The sequence below is a fragment of the Chrysoperla carnea genome, chromosome 4, assembly GCF_905475395.1.
Source record: "Chrysoperla carnea chromosome 4, inChrCarn1.1, whole genome shotgun sequence".
NCBI classification, from domain to species: Eukaryota; Metazoa; Arthropoda; class Insecta; order Neuroptera; family Chrysopidae; genus Chrysoperla; species Chrysoperla carnea.
Window position 1 is genome coordinate 67,441,517 of NC_058340.1, and position 20,593 is coordinate 67,462,109.

Here is a 20,593-nt window from a genome sequence, read left to right on the forward strand (position 1 = left end):
ATTTTACTTTCATTTTTTTAAACTCAATCAACATAAAATCAGACCTGATCAATTCGTTCGTGGTATTGTGACCTACTAAGCGAATGAACCGATTTCTGCCCAAAAATCTACCCAGTCCTTTGAAAAAGATCACTTCTTCTCTAGTTGTTTTCGAGTACGGAACCCTAAAATCGCACATGAAACATAGCTAAACAAACTGTCGATAAAATTACATTTCAAACAAAAATCAAAATAGGTTCATCCATTTAGGAATTACGATTCCGCAGACAGACAAAAAGATACACAGACTCGTTAAATTTATAACACTCCTATTTGTTAGTCGAGGGATAATAAACATGATTAGTGCAGGAGCTGATAGGAGTTCTTCAGTGGCCGCTCGAGGATTTACTCGATATATGGGTCATTTTCTAAGATTTTTAACTCGAAAAATCGATTTTTGATTACTTGCCCAATAACTTTTTCGCAATCCGCATTGTCAGATTTGGCAGACTAAAAAAAACCGATCAAGTAGATCAGATTAAGTTCATTAAATATCGACTCTGTGGGTCAGAATGCACTTTATTATTCTATAAGTATAAATTAAGAATTGTGATTCCCAACTTTCTTGAAGTAAGTTAACCAGAAGTGTTTTTGTTTTATCAAAATAGATTTCTTTAGGTCGCGATGATAAAAGTTGAAGTATAACTTATAACACTTTTACAATTTATAACACTTATATTAATTAGAAATTAAACATAATATGGCGATTAATATTTATTTAAAAAATCAATTATCACTTTTTATTCGTGCAATCGTATAAGAAGAAGTAAGTACAAACGTATCAGTTTTTTTAACTTCATTGTACAAAATTATGGAGGGTAGATATAAGGAAGACCATCTTAGGGTATCAAAAAGCAGCAAATAAGGATTGGTGGACTGAATAATTTATGGATTTTGGATTGTTGTTACATCTAGTTGTTACTGCCCCTCGTGAACTTCCTCTTGTGTAACGATAACGAAAATTTTCGAAACCTCGCATAAATTGAAACCTTAGAATATTGAAATTCTAGAATTAGGATTGTTGTGCAACTCTCCTTGTGTACTTTCCTTCCACGAAGAGATGCCAAAAATTTTCGATACCTGGAATAACTAAGAAATATTATTTTTGACTGAAGCATTCAAGGAAGTCATGTGGTGTTAATAGAAGATTTTTTTTGTGAAATCAGTTTTTTTTTCTTTGTGACATAAAATAAACAAAGAATACTCAAATATCTGCTACACAGGTGATTCACTGAAGATTAAAATGCATATCAAACAAAAAAATTTTGTTATGTTTAATTTAATTATGCAAGGTAGATTTTTTCCACCTGAAATTCTTATTTTTTTATATTTTTTTTGTATCATCAAAGTGACACCAATAGCTCTTATTACATTTACCTAAATTATTGAATATAGTTTCATGGAAATTGATTTCGTTAAGGTGAATCATGTCTTAGTTTTTAAAGCGAATTGATTGCAGACTAATTGTTTGGGTTTTTTAGATTTAAAGACAAAAAATATACTTCTTTCTGCAGTGATTTGTACCTAATAATGCCTATATTTTGGTATAGATCGTAATAAAATGGTACCTAGATATTTTCACCCGATTTTGAATGTAGTAAGATTTGTTAGAAGGAATTAAACATTGGACTCAACCTGTATATTGTACAAACTAAATAGGAACATGTAAAAGATTATTTATAAGAAGAGTATTGACTTATTTCTTTTTATAAATACACTAGCATTTTCCCGAGGTTTCGCTCGCGATAATGAATACATTTCAATTAATTCACTAAATTATCCATTGATTCATTTAGAGAAGCATTGATTCATTTAAGGAATCATTGATTTATTTAGAGAACGTATATACCTAGGCCTCGCTTACCCCCTCCAAATACCATTCGCGGTATACCAAATTTAAAGACAAATCCAACACATGCCATCACTTAACCCATTTTCCCCCCGCTTAGCCCGTCCTCTTAAAAACCTAAACCTAACAAAAGAAATGATTGGTTTCCTATACAAACTTTCATCCTCTATTTCACCTTCCAAGACAAAAAGTACCCCATGTCCTGTTTCAAAGTCCCATCTATGTTTAAACCGGAAATATTCAAAATTAGTTCAGAGATTTAGGCGCGAAAACGTAACAGACAGACAGACAGAAAGAATAACTTTCGCATTTGTAATATTAAATAGAATATACATCGACTAATACCCACTATACAAGCAAGATTGCAATGCAACAAGCAAAAGCAACAACGCCCACATAGATAAAAATAAACAAACATTACCTTTTTAAAATACAACAAATACAAATAATGAAATCAAATATAAAATGGAAAAAAAAACTTATGAAATGACTCAGAATATAGTAGTTAAGTTAGTCTATAACAAATGAAAACATACAATTGGTTGAGTTAATTGTTGAAATATCCTGTATAGAAAAAGTTTAAAAGAGCTTAAAAAATCAACACAATTATGGCGACCTTTCGTCCGTCATTTATTTGATTTCGAAAATTTTGTTTCACCAGACCACTAGTTGAAGCTCCCTGCAAGTTTTTACATCCCTGTCTTTTAAAGTTTTGAAGAAAGTAGATACGAAAGTTTTGTCCTAATTTGCGCCCTCGCGGGTAAACAGTGATGTTTAGAAAAGAAAGTATGTATAAAATTAACCTAGCTCTAATAGATTTCAAGAATGTGGAGTCCCAGTCCCGGAATTAAGCACATTAGTGAGGGCTTGAAAGTTATACAGAAGGTATTAAATACTCTTTAACTGACGCACAATATTTCAGATTTTTGTCAACACTTATATTATTGTATCAAACAAAAGTTGTTTAGTTTTATTACTTTATGCACCCTCCCTCTCCACCTTTAGGAGATTTAAAAGATTCTCAAAATGAAAAAAAGATTCTTTTGAAAATATATTTTTTTAAAGATAATTTTCTGAAGCCAGTGCAAAAGATCTGCAAGATAATACACACAGCAAACAAATTTTTCTTAATAATCATTAAATTCTAGGTTCATTTATCGTACTATTTTTATATTTAAAATTTTTTTCTATATCTAATAGTTTACAAGATGCAAAAATCCAATCGACCTATGTTGCTCATTTACGAACTCAAACTCACTATTTACGTCCTGAGCATAAAAGTTTCAGCTTGAAATCTCTTTTTGTTTTTACCGTGTCGACGGACGGACATTCGAAAATGCACTATTTAGACGATTTTACGAACATCTATACCAAAACTTTGTTCGTACCATCAATATATTTCTAAGTGTTACAAACTTGGGACTAAAATTAGTATACCTTGATATATATTTCATATAATACAGGATATAAGAATATAAGATGATGATTGATATATTTTTTATTTATTCAGTGACCTCTATCATAATTATATTATTGTATTATATTATACACATTTATGAATAATTTTAAATGAATTTTATAATAAATAATTTTATTCATTATTATAAAATCAGTGACTTTATTGTATTTACCTTCATGTATCACAACAAAAACATTATTTTTATATAATTTAAAAAATATTCTTAGTTTGAATTTTATTATTAAGAAAATAAATATTACTTATATTTTCGCAACAAAAAAAAAACTCGTCTGCTTTATTAGATTCTTTTATGTACACATTTGGTATTCTAGGCGCCAATCCACTTTGCGTTGTCGATTCTATGTGTTTTTTTTATTTTTATCTGTTTATTTTTTAAATATTTTTAGTTGAATTTTATCACTCGATTATTTTTAACCCCCGACGCAAACAAGAGGGGTGTAATTAATTTGTGAGTGTCTGCTTGTCTATCTGAATCGATTTTGATTTTTGTTGTTGTTTGGAAGGTAATTTAATGGAGAATAGCCTAGCCATCATTCAAGGAAATCAGTTTAGTTTGGAAAGAACTACAAGAATAAAACTGCATTTGTCGGGGGTAGATTAGACACTTAGACCATAGGGTCCGTTGTGATACCGAAAAGGGTTGGCCCATCCTCGGCCACTACTCCATGAACCATTTGGAGCTGTTTAAAAACAGCAGGGGAGCTTTGACGTCGACGGGCTTTAGGTCTTGTCGGGGGTAAAAATTTACAAAACTTAAATAAGCACATTTGTATTTCCCTTCCTTGGTAGTAATAGGATTATTAGCATGATACCCGACTGCTTTGCTGGGTTTAAAAATAAGGACCATCGCGCTATAACCTTCACCTCCTTTTCTCTTACTTATCCCTCTTCCATAACACTCGAAATAAAGCTAGAGATTGTTTTACACAGGTAAAAGTACATGGAATTTTTTGAATTTTTTTTATAAATGTAAAATAGTCATCATGTACTGGGTGTATATCAGAAACCCTGGTTGGGCAGATGGCCGTAAATTGAATCTCGTTCACACTTTTTCCAGAAATCTTTCATTTATGCTTTACAATGATGTTCATAAATTTATATATCTTATTATATCTTAATAAATTGTAGCCCATGTTTTATTCTGATGTATGAACTATATTATTGTAAAGTTTCATTAAAATCCATTGAGTAGTTTTCGCGTGACAGCATAACAAACAAACAAACTCACTTTTATATTTATAATATATAAGGATAGAATTTGTATATATGAGCACTACACTAAACGATTTTTTAATTAATAACTTAATACAAAAAATTCCGTAAAAAAAATAAAGAAGCATTCGAGGTGGGAAAGCTATCCAATACATCCGGTAAATAGTTGAATAAAAGACATTTTTCTTTAAATTTTCATCAACTATTTTTCAGTACATTCGCTAAAAAGATGAATGTCGTACAGTTAATTTATTTTAATCATAAATTTATATCTTTAATATAAATATTTGTACATGAACACATATTGAAAATTAATGGTATTATTTTAATCTACTTAAGTCATTTCTGTTTTAGATTTATCATTTTTTTTTTTTTTTTTTAAATTTCAAATTCAAATATTAACTGAGAAAAAAGTGATGAATCATTTTAATAAAATATTCAGTGATGACATTTCCATTTATTATTTTTTAACAGTTTGATATAGTTTAGTAGAGCGGCCATGTGGGGCTCGCTCCGGATTTCACATCTCGAACTCAACTTGAGTAGTTGAGTACCTAAGTTTTATTATAGTACTTGGATCTGCTGATTATGAATTTTGAGAGAGAGTTGCCAAAAAAGTGTAGTATCTACTTTTGTTTTAAAAATATAATTTGTTAAATTTTTAAAGTTTATCGTTGAGAAATAACCTAGCTCTAATAGGTTTCAAGAATGTGGGGTCCTGGTCCCAGAATTAAGCACATTAATGGTAGCTAGCGAAAAATTGACATCATAGCTGAAAAGAATGACCCAAAATTAGTGGGTTTCAAAAAAAATTCCAATAAAATCGAATCAAATTTGCCTGCATTATCAAAAAAAAATTTTTTTAACACTATGACGTCAACAAAATCTAAAAATTTAATTTTGATTTATCACATCCAAATTATATCTAATTTTGATAAACCAAGTATATAATCCTACTAAATTTGGGTCATACTTTTCAAATTTGTGATCAAAATTAACCTAGCTCTAATAGTTTTCAAGAATGTGGAGTCCCAGTCCCGGAATTAAGCACATTAGTGATAGCTTGAAAGTTATACAGAAGGTATTAAATACTCTTTAATTGACGCACAATATTTCAGATTTTTGGCAACACTATCGTTTTTGTATCGAAACGCCTTAACAGAAAAGCTTTTCGATTGGATAATAATTAAGATCGCAATCCAGATCAACACTGCGACTGAGCCATCGTACTAAGGTTGTATTCAAGTGTAATTACCCAGAAAATTAAATGTTACATTTAACAAAAAATTTAAAAAACATAAAAATAATTACACTAAAATGAATTACTTCAAATGGTTATATGTTATAACGAAGACGTTGAATTGTTGTTACTAATTATGGCACGAGTATAATGTTAATTTTACAGTTGATAATGAAGTTGTTGTCAGGTCAACAGGAAGAATACATTTAAATAATTTTCTTTCAATTATATTTATTGTCATGAATAATTATGTTTTATAATTGCGTCAAGTTGGAAGGAAGATACAATGGTGTCGTATGGGGATCAGTTTTGTAACTTTATCGTTTAGTCTGGTTAGCTTGTTTTAGGGAAATCACTTCTTAAAGTATGCGTTCATTTATGAGCTCCAATTCGGACTCAAATAAAACATCCTGTGCTTTTTTATACGTAAAATCCACTGGAAAATCTATAGGTAATGATACATTTCTGACAAATCTCGGGGTACCATTACTATCAGATTTGTACTTGGCTAAATCTTAATGATTGTCCGCAATATTCTTCCGTTTGATTATCTATCCGTTTTCCTCATCAGAATAACTCAAAAACGAAAATCGAAAAACGGGTCATAGATCTGTGTATGTAAGTATAGGCGTGAACGCAATACAGAATGCTTTCGATTCGATCGAAACATGAGCAACAGTTAGGGCGCATGACCTGATGTCAGTATCGGTGTCAGGCCCACACTGACTGTTGATATCCACAATACTTCTGGCGAATAGTACTATTTAACGCTGTGAAGTCACTGATGCTACGAATAGCATAAGAGCAATATATATTAAAATGATAAAATAGGTTAAGAATAATAGATTGACGAGCAGTGTGACAACAAACATAGCGTTTACACTTATACTGAAAAGGATTGTTGTTCAAGAATGTGTATTGATAAACGCACCTAAAATCATGGCGGGGAAATTATTATAAATATTTTTGTATCATTAATTGTAAAAGAAAAAACAACTCAAAAATGATTGCTGGTTTGGCTAAACTATTTCCCGTCTCGATACTGCTATACTACCTTAAATACATATTCAGGTGAAATTATTCTTGATTTTTTGCCCCTGAGCCTTTCTTTAATAATAATAAATTGATAATTATGATGCGTGTGTTTATATTAAATAAATGATAATAATCGACACCGATTTATTTATTATATAAAGAACTTGTGCATGAGTCTAATAAGATAAGACATCGGGTAAATAAATAAAACCATTTATGGATAGGTGGAAGTAATGACAATATTATTATATCCGTGTTTATGCATGTATTAAGTATCCGTTTTATTTACAATGTGATGGATCCGGCCGTTAGAGAACAGATCAATAATTTTATGTTAATTATTGTAAAAATATATATATGTTTATAGATGAAATATGTACCCTGTATAAATGAAATATGTACATATCAAGATATACAAATTTTAGTCTAAAGTTGTAACGCTTAGAAATATTGATGATACGAACAAAAATTTGGTGAAGGTGTTTATAAAAGCACTTAATCAGTTCATTTCCGGCTGTTTGTCCGACCACTCATCGATACGATAATTAAAAATCGAAAAAAGATAGTTTGATTTGGAAGTGAGTTTGAGTTCGTAAAGTAAGTAAGTGAGGGCACAAATTAGGACACAACTTTGGAGTCCATTTTCTCCAAAACTAAAAAGGACAGGGAGTTGAAAATTTGCACGTACTTTCAATTGTGAACAACATTCTCGAATAAGGAAAAATAAATTATAGAAAAAACTTTCGTAAACCAAATTATTGGTGGCCGAAAGGCTTCCTTTATGGTTTTGTGTACTTAAACTCTTCTAGATTTCTAAAAAAATAATGCAAATACTTACATTCATCACTTTCTATACAAGGTATTTCAACAATAAATTCAGTCAATTGTTTGTTTTAAATGTATTATTGCCGCATTTCAGACACCTCAAAACATAAAGGTATCATAAAATTTATGATTTCGTTTTCGGATTGAAAACAATAACTTTATACCAGGAAATTAATAAATAAATTACAATGTTTATAACTTAATCAATAGATTTTTTTAATTGAAGCAAAATCTAGTAGACATAATATAAATTTAATGATGTCTTGACCTTTTTATTTATTAAATACTTTTGGAAAATATTTACAATTTTCTTTCAATTATAAACAAAACAATTTTTAATTATTAATCATAGATTTTATTTATCGTGTTTGACACAAATCTTACTTTTATAAAGTTAATGCTTAAGATTTCCGGTATCCATCGATCATCAAGAATTATTACTTTATTTTTTTATGATACTGAAGCTGAGCTAGTTAATCAGGTATGCCTAACTGGCTAAATTATTGCTCTACATCAACTTGTAGATCTTATATCTCTAACCGCTCTACCATAGTCCTTCGACCAAAAGGGAAGTTTTTACGAAAGGTATCCTTTTTCGGAAAAATGCAATATTTCGAAAAATTTTCAAAATGTTTTGCTAAAAAAAAAACTGAAGATTTGTGAACCTACAGTTCACAAATAACTTATAACTTCACTAAATATCAAAATCGAAAAAGAAAAAAAAAGTTATAAACAAATGTAGTCAGTTCAAGAAGCACCAAAGACTCTTCTGATGTTCAAGATCTTTGGGAAATCTAGAAACCTGCACAAAACCTTTTGAAACCACCATTTACGAATGCCATGTTGGTTAAAATATATAAAAACTAATGTTATGTTACCATATATGGGCCTTGCGTGGATCGGAGTAAGTTGACAAAAGTTTTCAAGCATGACGTTATCGTTGACTCAATCATGTGACTCTTTCTTCTTACGACTCTTTTTACTCTGAACCTCGTCTTACTTCGCTTTCCCCTATAAATGTACGAATACCAGCATATCGATAGTTGCATTTAACGAAAGAAAGTTGTATTCATATGATAATTTATTTATGTATTATTTTACATTGCAGCAGAAGTTCTAATTTCGATTATATTTTATGCAGATATCATACCTAGCTAGGTATATTGTTTTAATATATATTAGACCGTGAGCTCATAGCAAAGCTAATTGTTATGAATCGTATCAAATTAAAGTATTGAAAAAGTATTAAAGCAATTTTGATAAACCAAGTATGTAATCCTACTAAATTTGGGCCATCATTTTTAAATTTGTGATCAAAATTAACCTAGCCCTAATTGGTTTCAAGAATTTGAAGTCCTGGTCCCGAAATTAAACTTATAAGTGATAGCTAGCGAGGAATTGACATAACAGCTGAAAAGAATGACTCAAAATTAGTGGGTTTCAAAAAAAATTCCAATCAAATCGGATAAAATTTGTCTGTGTTATCGAAATTTGTCTGTTTGTCAAAAAAATCGAATTTAACTTTATGACGTCATCAGAATCCAATAAATTTAATTTTTCTCTATCACATCCGAATTTAATCCAATTTTGGTAAAGCAAGTATGTAATCCTAATAAATTTGGGTCGTACTTTTCAAATTTATGATCAAAATTAACCTAGCTCTAATAGGTTTCAAGAATATGGAGTCCTGGTCTCGAAATTAAGCACATATGTGATAGCTAGCGAAAAATTGACATCACAGCTGAAAAGAATCACCCAAAATTAGTGGGTTTAAAAAAAAATTCCACTAAGATCGGATCAAATTTGCCTGTGTTATCAAAAAAAATCAAATTTTTTAACTTTATGACGTTATCAAAATCCAAAAAATTTAATTTTTCTCTATCACATCCAAATTTAAACCAAAATCGTTTCTTTATTAGCCCACGGTCTGTATATAAATGCTGTGTATACCTACATATTACATACAATATTGATAAAATAATTATTTTAAACTGCATACATTGTGTATTAAATATACGTGAATTTCACTTCTTGTTTTTCAAGATTTCTCAAACGTATGCATTACAATATTTCAAACCATCGTATACAAAACATATGTACCTATGTATAATTTATATGCTGATCTGTTTGAATGATTTATTTTAAGAGAAAACTTTTAAGATCCTACCCATAAATTACGATTTGGCGTTGATGTATCTTCATTTATTTTGATTTAGATCGATAGAATTATAATATATTTATAGCACGTTTGATAATTCATTTCGCATGCTATATCCATAAGTATGAGAGAGTACACATACATTAAGCAATGTGTATAAGAAAGATAAAATTTGTTTATTTGTTTGTCCTTATTTAAAAACGAAACGAAGTAACGAATTAATGCAATTTTACCTTTAAATTAACTTTGCAACTATTTCCAATAGTTTTTTTTCGATATCTTTAACAATCTCTGAAGCTAGACAAAATATTAAGAACCGGCCCTATTTATCAAATTGTAGTAGGCTTCTGATTTCGATTAAGTATCTTAAAAAATGAGACAGGGTATGACTGTGCAAAATTTTAAATCAATATTCCTATATATATATAACGAATATTCCTAATATGAAGGTGTCTTCATCTTAAATGCGACTCACTGTATAAAACTAAATTATATTTATCTTTTATGATACTCCAAAAATTTGAAAAGCTCAAAACTTCCAAAAATTTTTTACCCAAAATGGGTAACTTTTTATTTTCTTAAAATATAAAATGAAGAAAATTTTTTACTTGGCTGTAGTTAACAGGAAAAGTGTTAAGTACTTACTTATAAATTCAAATTTCAAAGTCACTTCTAATTTATTAAGTTTTTGTGTTGATGAAGATTTTATTTTAAAATCAAGTACAAACTTTTTTGTGTGCATGATGAGTTCCATATAATTATTTCCGTTGAATGTTAATCAAATTTATATTTTTGAATTATTATTCTAAACTTCTAAAGTAATTAAATTAATGCACTTTCCTTGTTTTTCCTCTTTAAAATCACTAATTAAGATCATAACTTAAGTACAAAGATCAAATCACAAACCATCACTATTTTTGTAGTTTAAAACTTTATACATATAACTTGGAAATATATGGAATTTTTATTTATACGGAAATTCGTTAAGTATTGATGGAATTTTTCAATTTTTGAGAAGCTATTAAAAAATTTGCAACGTAATGTCCACGGTCTCAGAGTTATGAAAGATCGAACTCAAAACCTAATTTTTTTATTTATTTTTGCTCACTCGTGAGGCTTATATCAAGGCATATGGAATAAGAAATATTTAAAAATTAGAAGAAATCTTCATAGTTTTTCTAGCTGAACCAATCTTTTAAATCGTTAGAGTTGGAACTGATAGAAGAGATATTTTTAAAAAATATTCCAGATGCCGATTGCCAAAATTTTTGTAGGCTTAGCTCCACTACAACTTCAAAGCTCTACCAGAAGTGGAGGTAAGTGAATATATTTTGACAATATCTTGAAGACTGGTCAAACAAGGTTTTCATAATATTAAATTAAAAATTTAAAGGAACCCTCGCCATAAAATCAGGTTTGATCAATTCATTTGTGGAATCGTAGCTCATAAACGGTTTATCCGATTTTGATTTTTTGTTTGTTTGAAAAGATAATTTGATCGAGAGTGTTCCTAGTTATGTTTCAAGAAAATTTATTTAGTCGTTTGAAGATCATCACCTCTATTCTAGCTATTTCGGGCACGATTGACGCCCATACTGCATTGACTCCGCTAGAACTGTTGCAAATTTAACTATTCCCTCAAAAGCCAAATCAGTATTGCGTTCACAATGACACGGTCATCGTGGTATCCTTAAATTTCTTACCGTGTAAGAGCTACAGAAAGACACACACAGGTACACAGACTTCTTAAACTTATAATAACCTTCTTTTTAGTCGGGGGTTAATAAAATAATGGAAATATTATCTACAAAGTATGATGAACTCTCTTTACAATAAATCGTTTCTACAACAATCGATTGCTATTAGAAGAGTTTATGTATTCGGTGCTGTCTCTTCCCGATACATCATAATATTTACCTTGACAGTGTTCTAAAATTCGAAATGCTTCTCTTATTCATAAAAAAAAAGCTACAAAACTGTTTCTATATAGGGGAGAGTTGGGTATATAGTACCGCCATACCATTTAAAGCGTACCACTTTTTCGCGTACCAAATTTATTCGATCATGTTAATTTTAAACATATGTCATTACGAAATTTTTGGGTTATTTCAGGTACGATTTGGGCAATGATTAGTGGTTTTATTATAGAAAAATAGATTATTTAGTCGAAAACCTAGAAAATGGGATGATTTAAATAGCACGAGCATATAAATATACAATTCTCCTGTACGTATAACGTAGACATACATATTTGGGTAAAAAGTCGATTTTTATTTAGTACAATTAGATTGAAACTTTAAAGCCTTGAAAATCGCTATAATGATAAATTAAAGAAATTTGAATTATTTTATAAAAATTTTTACTTTGAATGCATAGATAGCACAATTTTATCAAATAATTATTTTTAATTATGTTTTAAAAATTTTTTTTAATAATTCAAATTTTTTGCTCACTTTGATAGATAAATTATTATTTGTCGCCAGCCTCGCGACTTTTTTGCTGCAAGTTTCAAGAAAACTAGATCAAATTAAATTTTGCTATTAAGGACGTTCCCAAAAAATCAAGTTTTCTTAGGATCATCTTTAAATCGTGTATATTCTCATTATAGCCCCATTTACGAAGTCACCCAAAAGTTTTGACACTAGATTTTTGTATTCATTCAATCAATAAAGGGTTGTTTGGAGACCTTTAATCTAATTTTGCGTATTCGGGAAATTAACCCTTTTGCAGACATCTTGGAAAATGATTTTTTTTTACGTTTTGGCTCATATTTTGTCTTCTATTGATTCAAATTTCATGATTATGATGTCGTGTCTTGCCTGCGTTTTGTCTTCAAACCCATTTTTCAAAATACACGCTACAATTGATAGAAAAACGTTATTCGTGTTCAAAATCAAAAAAATTTTCGTTTCTTTTTGTAGTTGTTCTTTTGCCTCGGTGTACTACTCTAAGTGTAAGTAATGTATAAACTGTATGCTATTGTACAAAAAAAAACATGAGAACTGTTTCATTGAATCTAATTTAATTGTGTGAAATAGATTTTAATATATGGATTTTTTCATAATTTTTAGAACAACAAATTGAATAAAATTAGGCTAATTAGGTATAAGACATCTTCGCTAAATAATTATATCTAACTAATGTTATAAGATTAAATTTATACCTTTATTACAGCATACTTTACTCCAGTAATTAAGTATAATTTACTGAATAATAAATAAGTATATATAAGTATTACGTATGATTAACTGTATAGTAAAAGTTAAGAAATTAAAATTATTTTGCAGCTAAACCATGTTCATTGTTGCATTTTAAAGTTGAAAAGTAAAATTTAATAAAATAAAACCGGTCAAGTGCGAGTAGCACTCGTACACGACTCGAGGGTTCCGTACCATGGTACAAGATATTATCAAACAAGAACTGAATACGTATGCTCAATCCCAACATGATCGAATTTTTTCTTTTATAGTGGGCATCTAAATTTGAACTGCAATCTGTCAAAATTTCAGCTGTTTATAGCGAACGGGTGAGCGGAGTTGGCGAACGTATGGGCGAGCGGATTCTTAGTAATAGGGTTCCGTTGGTTAAATTCGCTTCATCGTCAAATGAGATGTATTTTTATGATTTTTAGGTAGCTAGTAATTAACCTAAGAGATCCAAAGATAACAAAACCAATTGATTTTTCAATTGAATGGTAAGTTTTTATGATATCGACTGAAGAAATTGGTTCGGAATTCCATCTCTCGAAGATGATTATAGTCGATATTTCAAAAACTGCTTGTCCAATCGTCAAATACATGTGATTTTTGGGTCAAAATTACCTACTCTAGAAAATGTTTTTTATCTGAATTGGCCCGAGTAAATTATGAAAAAATTTTGGATTCGGAATTTGATGAAACTTAGTATGTATATAGAGCAGGCATGGGCAAACGTGGCTTACAGAAGTCCCTCGGACGTCTAACTTAACATACGAGTAAGACAGTGACAACCTAAAATTCGAGTAAGACAGAGAGACAACTTTTTTTTTCTACCAATCTCATTACTATTAGAGAAACTGAGATAGGTAGAAGAGTCGTATACCCGTCTCGCTTTCTCCTCTATGAGCAATGCGGACTTGGATAAAGAGATACACAATTAATTTTATGACACACAATAAAGTTATAACAATGGAGACTTCGGCTTAAAATAACTCGCCCATGCCTAATATAGTTATTTTAAGCAAGTATAGTTTTCGATATATTATCTAAAATGCTTTTCGAAAAGCTTTTATTTCGAAACGAACTGAAGATATGTGGCCAAAAAAAAAGTTAAATGATTGGCAGCTGGAGTATGATACATTGTAACAAAAAAGTGCAATTTAATAATCAACAAAATTAAAAGATTATTGTTAAAAATTTAATTTAAGTATTATTAATAAGTATTCCAATAATTATGTTTATACTGATCGTAACAATATGTATTATATTTTTCTACAAATTTATTTTCATGATATAACTGATAAGATATCCGGATAATACCTATATATTGTACGGATAATGAAAAAAAAATGTCTATTGAATGTATTTTTTTTTTTTAGATAATTCATAATTATGGTGTGATAAGCGTTCAACATAAGTGTTGAAAATATATTAATTTTTTCATTTTATTTTCAAAAACAATTAACATTTTTATTATTGACAAATATAAGATACGGATTATATCGAAAGTTGAGCAATTTTTAATTGGTTTTATAATCACTGTACACTTTTTTTTAAAGTATTCCGTATCTATTGCCAAGACTTAAATGAGCCTGTGCGAAGTTGTATAAATTTTATGTGAAAAACGAACAAAATTTTTAAGTTTCTTCCTTTCATTAAGAAATATTGGCGATTTTTTTAAGGTGATTAAAAACCTAGAATATTGTAAAAAAAGTTTTGGTTTATTTCACGATACATACATATAAAAAAAATGCATGCTTTGTAGTCAAGTAATGAGTTATTTTTGGCTTTACAATACCACGCAACTACAAAAATATCTAATATATTGTGTGCAAGTGATGCTTATAAATTTGATAATATAGATAGCGCTCGTCAATCATCAATGCTGTAACTGTATAGTCGTCTCTGTTCATCAAATGATGGATCTTCTTGGCGACTACATGATTCATTTTATTTTACATTTTTCGAACATAAATAAATAAATAACATAATTTTAATATCGACATTGAATTCCATAAGGTATATACAAATTTTGTAAAAAATAATCATTAAAAAAAAAACTCGATATTAAATAAAAATTACATATTTTTGAATAATTTCATAATCAAAATATTGATAAAAAACATACTCAAATAAGTACGGAAGGTTTAATTTAATGGTATCTATTCGCACTTGACACATTTTTGATTTTTTTTTAATAAACAAAAAAAAATTGTAATTTGTTCAACTGATATCAATACCTACGTGGTTTAAATTACAAATTAAGTCTCCAGTACCTGTTAGCCACATAACAATTAATTATTTATAAAAAAAAAAGGTTTTATCATTTTAATTAAAAGAAAATTGACGTCAATTAGTTTATAATCTTTAAACATTTTTAATTGATTGCAAAGAAAACAAGTGAAAACAAACTACTGACTGAGTTAATTGTTAAAATACCATGTATAGACTGTGTTGATTACACTGCCACATTACGCATACATACGTGCCACACATACATAACTGATATTACCATATAATACATATCTACTACACAATTTGCGACTATTTTGCGCTCTCACGGGTAAACAGTGTCGTTTACGAAAAAATGTTTCAAACAAAAGTTGTTTATTTTTTGATAAGGAACATTTTTTACACTTAAACTTTTATTATATTTCTAACGGTTTACAAGATGGTAACCTAACTCTAATAGATTTCAAGAATGTTGAATACTGGTCCCGGAATTAAGCACATAAGCGATAGTTAGCGGAAAATTGACACCACAGCTGAAAAGAATGACCCAAAATAAGTGGGTTTCAAAAAAAATTCCAATAAGATCAGATCAAATTTGCCGTTGTTATCAAAAAAATCGAATTTTTTAACTTTATGACGTCATCAGAATCCAAAAAATTTAATTTTGCTCTATCATATCCAAATTTTATCCAATTTTGATAAACCAAGTATGTAATCCTATTAAATTTGGGTCATACTTTTCAAATTTGTGATCAAAATTAACCTAGCTCGAATAGGTTTCAAGAATGTGGAGTCATGATCCTGGAATTATGCACATTAGTGATAGCTAGCGAAAAATTGACATCACTACTCAAAAATCCTTAAATTCATTTTCATTAAAAACCCAAATTGAATTTTATTTATAACAATTATTTATAATTACAAATATCGCTTGAAAGTAACAATAAATAAACAATTAATAATAATAAATAAGAATCGTGGAATATAAAATTTATTAAAATATATTTATAAATTTACACATCAAGTATTTATTTTTGTAGTTCAATTAATCACCCGAACCGGAAACTTAGAACATTAAACTAGAAAGAAATACATATTATATATTTAACACAATAAAGACATTTTTATATTTTCCGATCGGAAATTGAAACATTAAGTTAAGTGATCAATTCATTTTTATTGAGATACTTTTTAATTTCTTTTTTTTTTTTTTTTTTTTTTTTTATTAGTATGTTTAATAAATAACAAGCAGTTGTGATAATGCCTTCCAAGATTTTCAATCATGTCTAGACAAAATTCTTAAAAATCTAAATCAGTCTAAGTTTAGCATGATTAAATTTAGATGAATAAATTTGAAATAAAAACAAAACGGTATGAGATATCATGACATTTTTATTTAAAAACTAGCTGATATCTGCCCTCTTCGATGGGAAATTTCTCTAACTTTTGCCCATGATACTCGCATACATTGTAACTTTCTATAGGTCCAATCATTAAATTAACCTGATTTTAATACTTTTTGGATCAAAATTACCTCATCCACTGAGTTTCATCAGAGTCCTTTTTCAAAGAGAGTCCTTAAAAAAATTGCAAAAAATCGAGAAATTTTTGTTATCTCCAATTTCGATTAAACTCAGTATATAAGGTCATTTTGACCCAAAAAGTACAAAAATCGGGTGCATTTGATGACCGGTCAAATAGTTTTTGAGATATGGACTAAAATCGATCCAAATATTGCGATAGCTCAGAAACTATGCATCCAATCATTAAATTAACCCGATTTTTAAACTTTTTGGATCAAAATTATCCCATCCAATCAGTTTCATCAAATTAAACAAAATTTTTTTTGCGTTTTTCTCGATTTTTTCAAAGGGGTACCCCTTAAAAAAATTGCAAAAAATCGAAAAATTTTTATTATCTCCAATTTCGATAAAACTCAGTATATAAGGTAATTTTGACCCAAAAAGTACAAAAATCGGTGGCATTTGATGACTGGTCGAATAGTTTTTGAGATAAGGACTAAAATCGATCCAAATATTGCGATATCTCAGAAATTCTGCATCCAATCATTAAATTCACCAATCGTCAAATAAAAAAGGAAAAAACAAAACAAAATTATTTATTTACAATCACAACAATTAAATTCAGCCAATTTAATTTACGACAAGCCAAAACAAAAAAATGGTAAAAAAATTATGGGTAAAAATCATAAATTTAAAAATTCCAATGTTTAAAAAATACAACAATTAAGATCAATTTAATTATTTGAAACAATAAAAATTTAACAGATTTACAAAAAACAAATTTGTCTATGTGAAAAAATCTAGAAATTCATTAAATTTATTAAAAAAATTAACACATCTTTAAAAATCATTGATTTAATAAATGTTTTTGCAATCACTAATGACAAAAAGTCGTTAAATTTAATTCAAGGTTACACAATTCAATAAATATATAAAAACGCATGTACTTACACTTTTAATAAAATAAATTCACTCATATAAAAGTTTATAAATCCAATTTTAGAAAGATGAATTATTTTAATAATTAAAAATAAACAATAATCACAACACAATTAAAAATTCACATTTATTTATAGAATTATAATTTAGAAAAAAAAATTAATTCCATATATATAAAATATAGAATATTATTATATTAAAATGAAAAGTTTTATTAAACAAACGCGGACAAGTTCCTTAATAAGTAGAATTGTGTGCAAGCAATAACAAACTTAGTAACTAAAAGTGACTTAAGTTTAAGTCAATGTTGTTTATAATAAGCGCGTGGTTTTCTTGAAATATTCACCTTTATATTTAATAATTTTAATACACAACCGCTGTTCATACTTTCTTTATAAAGACTATACGTGTTTTTAAACAACAGCAGATGATATTCTGAAGAGGTAGTTAGTTATGTATGGTCGTTGGAATAGTAGAAAGTAAATTGGGCAGTTTTTGCTTGTATTAAAATTGGGGGTGTAATCAAAAATTTTCCGGGTCACATGAAAGAGAACACCCAACCGAGCTAAGGAGAATTTCATTGTGTAATAAGTTAAATCGTGAAATTGTGAAGCCGGCGAGCTTGCCAGAAATGACAAAATGCTGCCGGACACAAGCATCAATAAATATCCGGGAGTTCCATTTGCGAACTGCAAGTTGCTGCTTAAAGAGGATATCTTAAAAAAAGCCAATCTTAGACGGAGGGAGGAACGTACAAGACAGATATGGTCCGAGTACAATCGTAGGCGTTTCGAAGATCTTATATCACTTCCAAGGGCCTCTGTTCGCAAAGTTGTTGCGGCTATTACAGTACATTGGTTGGGCGGCAGGCATGCTGAACGCCTGAGCCTGGCAGGGTATCACGACTAGTGCAGGAGCTGTCACAGTGGTGAGGAAGAGGAGACAATGCCTTATCTTTTCTCTCACTGTCCAGCTCTTGCCATGTGGTGGACTTACTTGAGCCAGCCTCTATTTAATGACCTCTCTGTCCTAAAGTCCCTCGACATGAAAGCTCTCCTGCTGTTCTTAAACAGCTCCAAATGGTTCATGGAGTAGTGGCCGGGGATGGGCCAACCATTTTTCGGTATCACAACGGACCATATGGTCTAAGTGTGTCCCACCCCCAGGACAGCCACTCTAACCAAACCTAACTTTCTATAAGTACACCTAGACTACATATCTATAAAATCAGAAAAAAGTTGTCTAGTTTACTTGTAGCCATTTATTCACACATATGTGGGTAGTTCCTTGTTCAATATTTTGTCGTCCGTTTAATATCGAATTTTAAAAATAATTGTACCTGTAAAACAATTAATACATAACCAATTCACAAAATATTTAAAAAAAAAAAAGACAATATAATTATTGTTTTAAAAATAGCTATAATAATAGATACTGTTCAAATATTTTAACGAGGATAATTTTTTATCATTAAATAACTCAGCTGTGTAATTAGAGCAGGCGCAAGATAGAGTTGAGTGTGCAAAAATCGAGGAGCGCTTTTTGTCAATTGATTCTTGTTCAGAAAAGCTTATAGATTAATATTCCGGCTGTTGCCAGAAACCCTATTGGGCCAATATATCCCTCCCTAGAATCAGTCGAATGTCTATTTTTTTCCACCAAATAAAGCTACCCAAGTGTTTTGGGAAATTTTACGTCAAAAAGGCTCTATGTGATTTTTTCCTAAAGTTCGCCGTTTTTGAGCTACCAACATTACAGTCTAGGACAGGGCGAAATTATAAAGATTATTTGCTATTTCGACAAGGGAATCATTTAAACAGATTTTTGGTCAGTCAATTTAAACCCCACAATTCTATCCAATAATGGTTAGTAGAAAACATATAATTATGACCTTTTGTAACATCATTATTTTATATTATAGTTATAGGTAGATTTTTTGTCCATTTTCTAATATTTAAACTGTAATTATTGTTGTTAGGGTTGTTATCATATTTTTATTTTGTTATCAATTTACTTTTTAAATTTCAGTAAAAAATTTATGCTATAATATTATTGTTGGCTGGGAAATGATAACATGATTCATACTTTCCACATATTGCAATCGTATTTAATTTTTCATTGGTCAAATTAAATGAACTTGAAAATGCTGAAATGTGCTACCTCATTTTAATGTATCTTAAGTTTTGAAAATGTACCAATAAGGTCCAAATTCGACAAGTAATTTCAGATTCAAATTTTCAAATGTCTTAAAAGACAAACACAGTTTAGAAGTATAGTTATCGGGAGATGAAATAGTAAGAAAAAAGATGCAATTGAGAGCAAATACTTGAAAATATTTTTTTTGTAAATGGCAAGGCCAAAATAAACGCAAGTTTGAATGTTGGCCCGTTTGCGTAGTGTTTGACCAAAGAGTATAAGACAGAGAAAAAGTAATAAAATAACGAAAAATTACGATAATATAATGTAGTTACAATTATTGTTATTTTTGGAGTCGGTGTCATCCAAAAAACTCCAAAAATAATAAGTTGATTTTTTTTGTTAGAAGAACAAGTATAGGCCTGGTTTCTAAGCGTCATATTCACCACACAGCTTGTTTCATATGTGATTCGTTTATGATGTAGTGACTAGACCACATTAATAAAAATGCACTGGGCCGTTGAAAAATTACGTCATATTATTAGAAATTATGATCTGAACAATTACCCAAAGCACAGTTATCATAATTATTGTATATGTAATAACAGTAATGACAAATTATAAAGTTCATCAAAGTACAAAATTTTTTTGCTCTTGGAAAAATAAATAAATAAATTTTCAAAAATATATTAATACAATATAATGATAAAAAAAAAGCGATTTCGATT

The 20,593-nt window shown here is 29.2% G+C and overlaps 1 protein-coding gene across 1 annotated transcript in view; it reads right to left on the reverse strand.

The window, feature by feature from the left end:
* LOC123297657 (unconventional myosin IC) overlaps positions 1-17,797 on the reverse strand; it is a 29,384-nt gene extending 11,587 nt beyond the window's left edge. The window contains exon 1 of the mRNA XM_044879405.1: positions 17,742-17,797. The gene's annotated coding sequence lies outside the window, so the exon portion shown is untranslated. The remainder of the gene's footprint in view (positions 1-17,741) is intronic.
* Between the last annotated feature and the right edge of the window lie 2,796 nt (positions 17,798-20,593).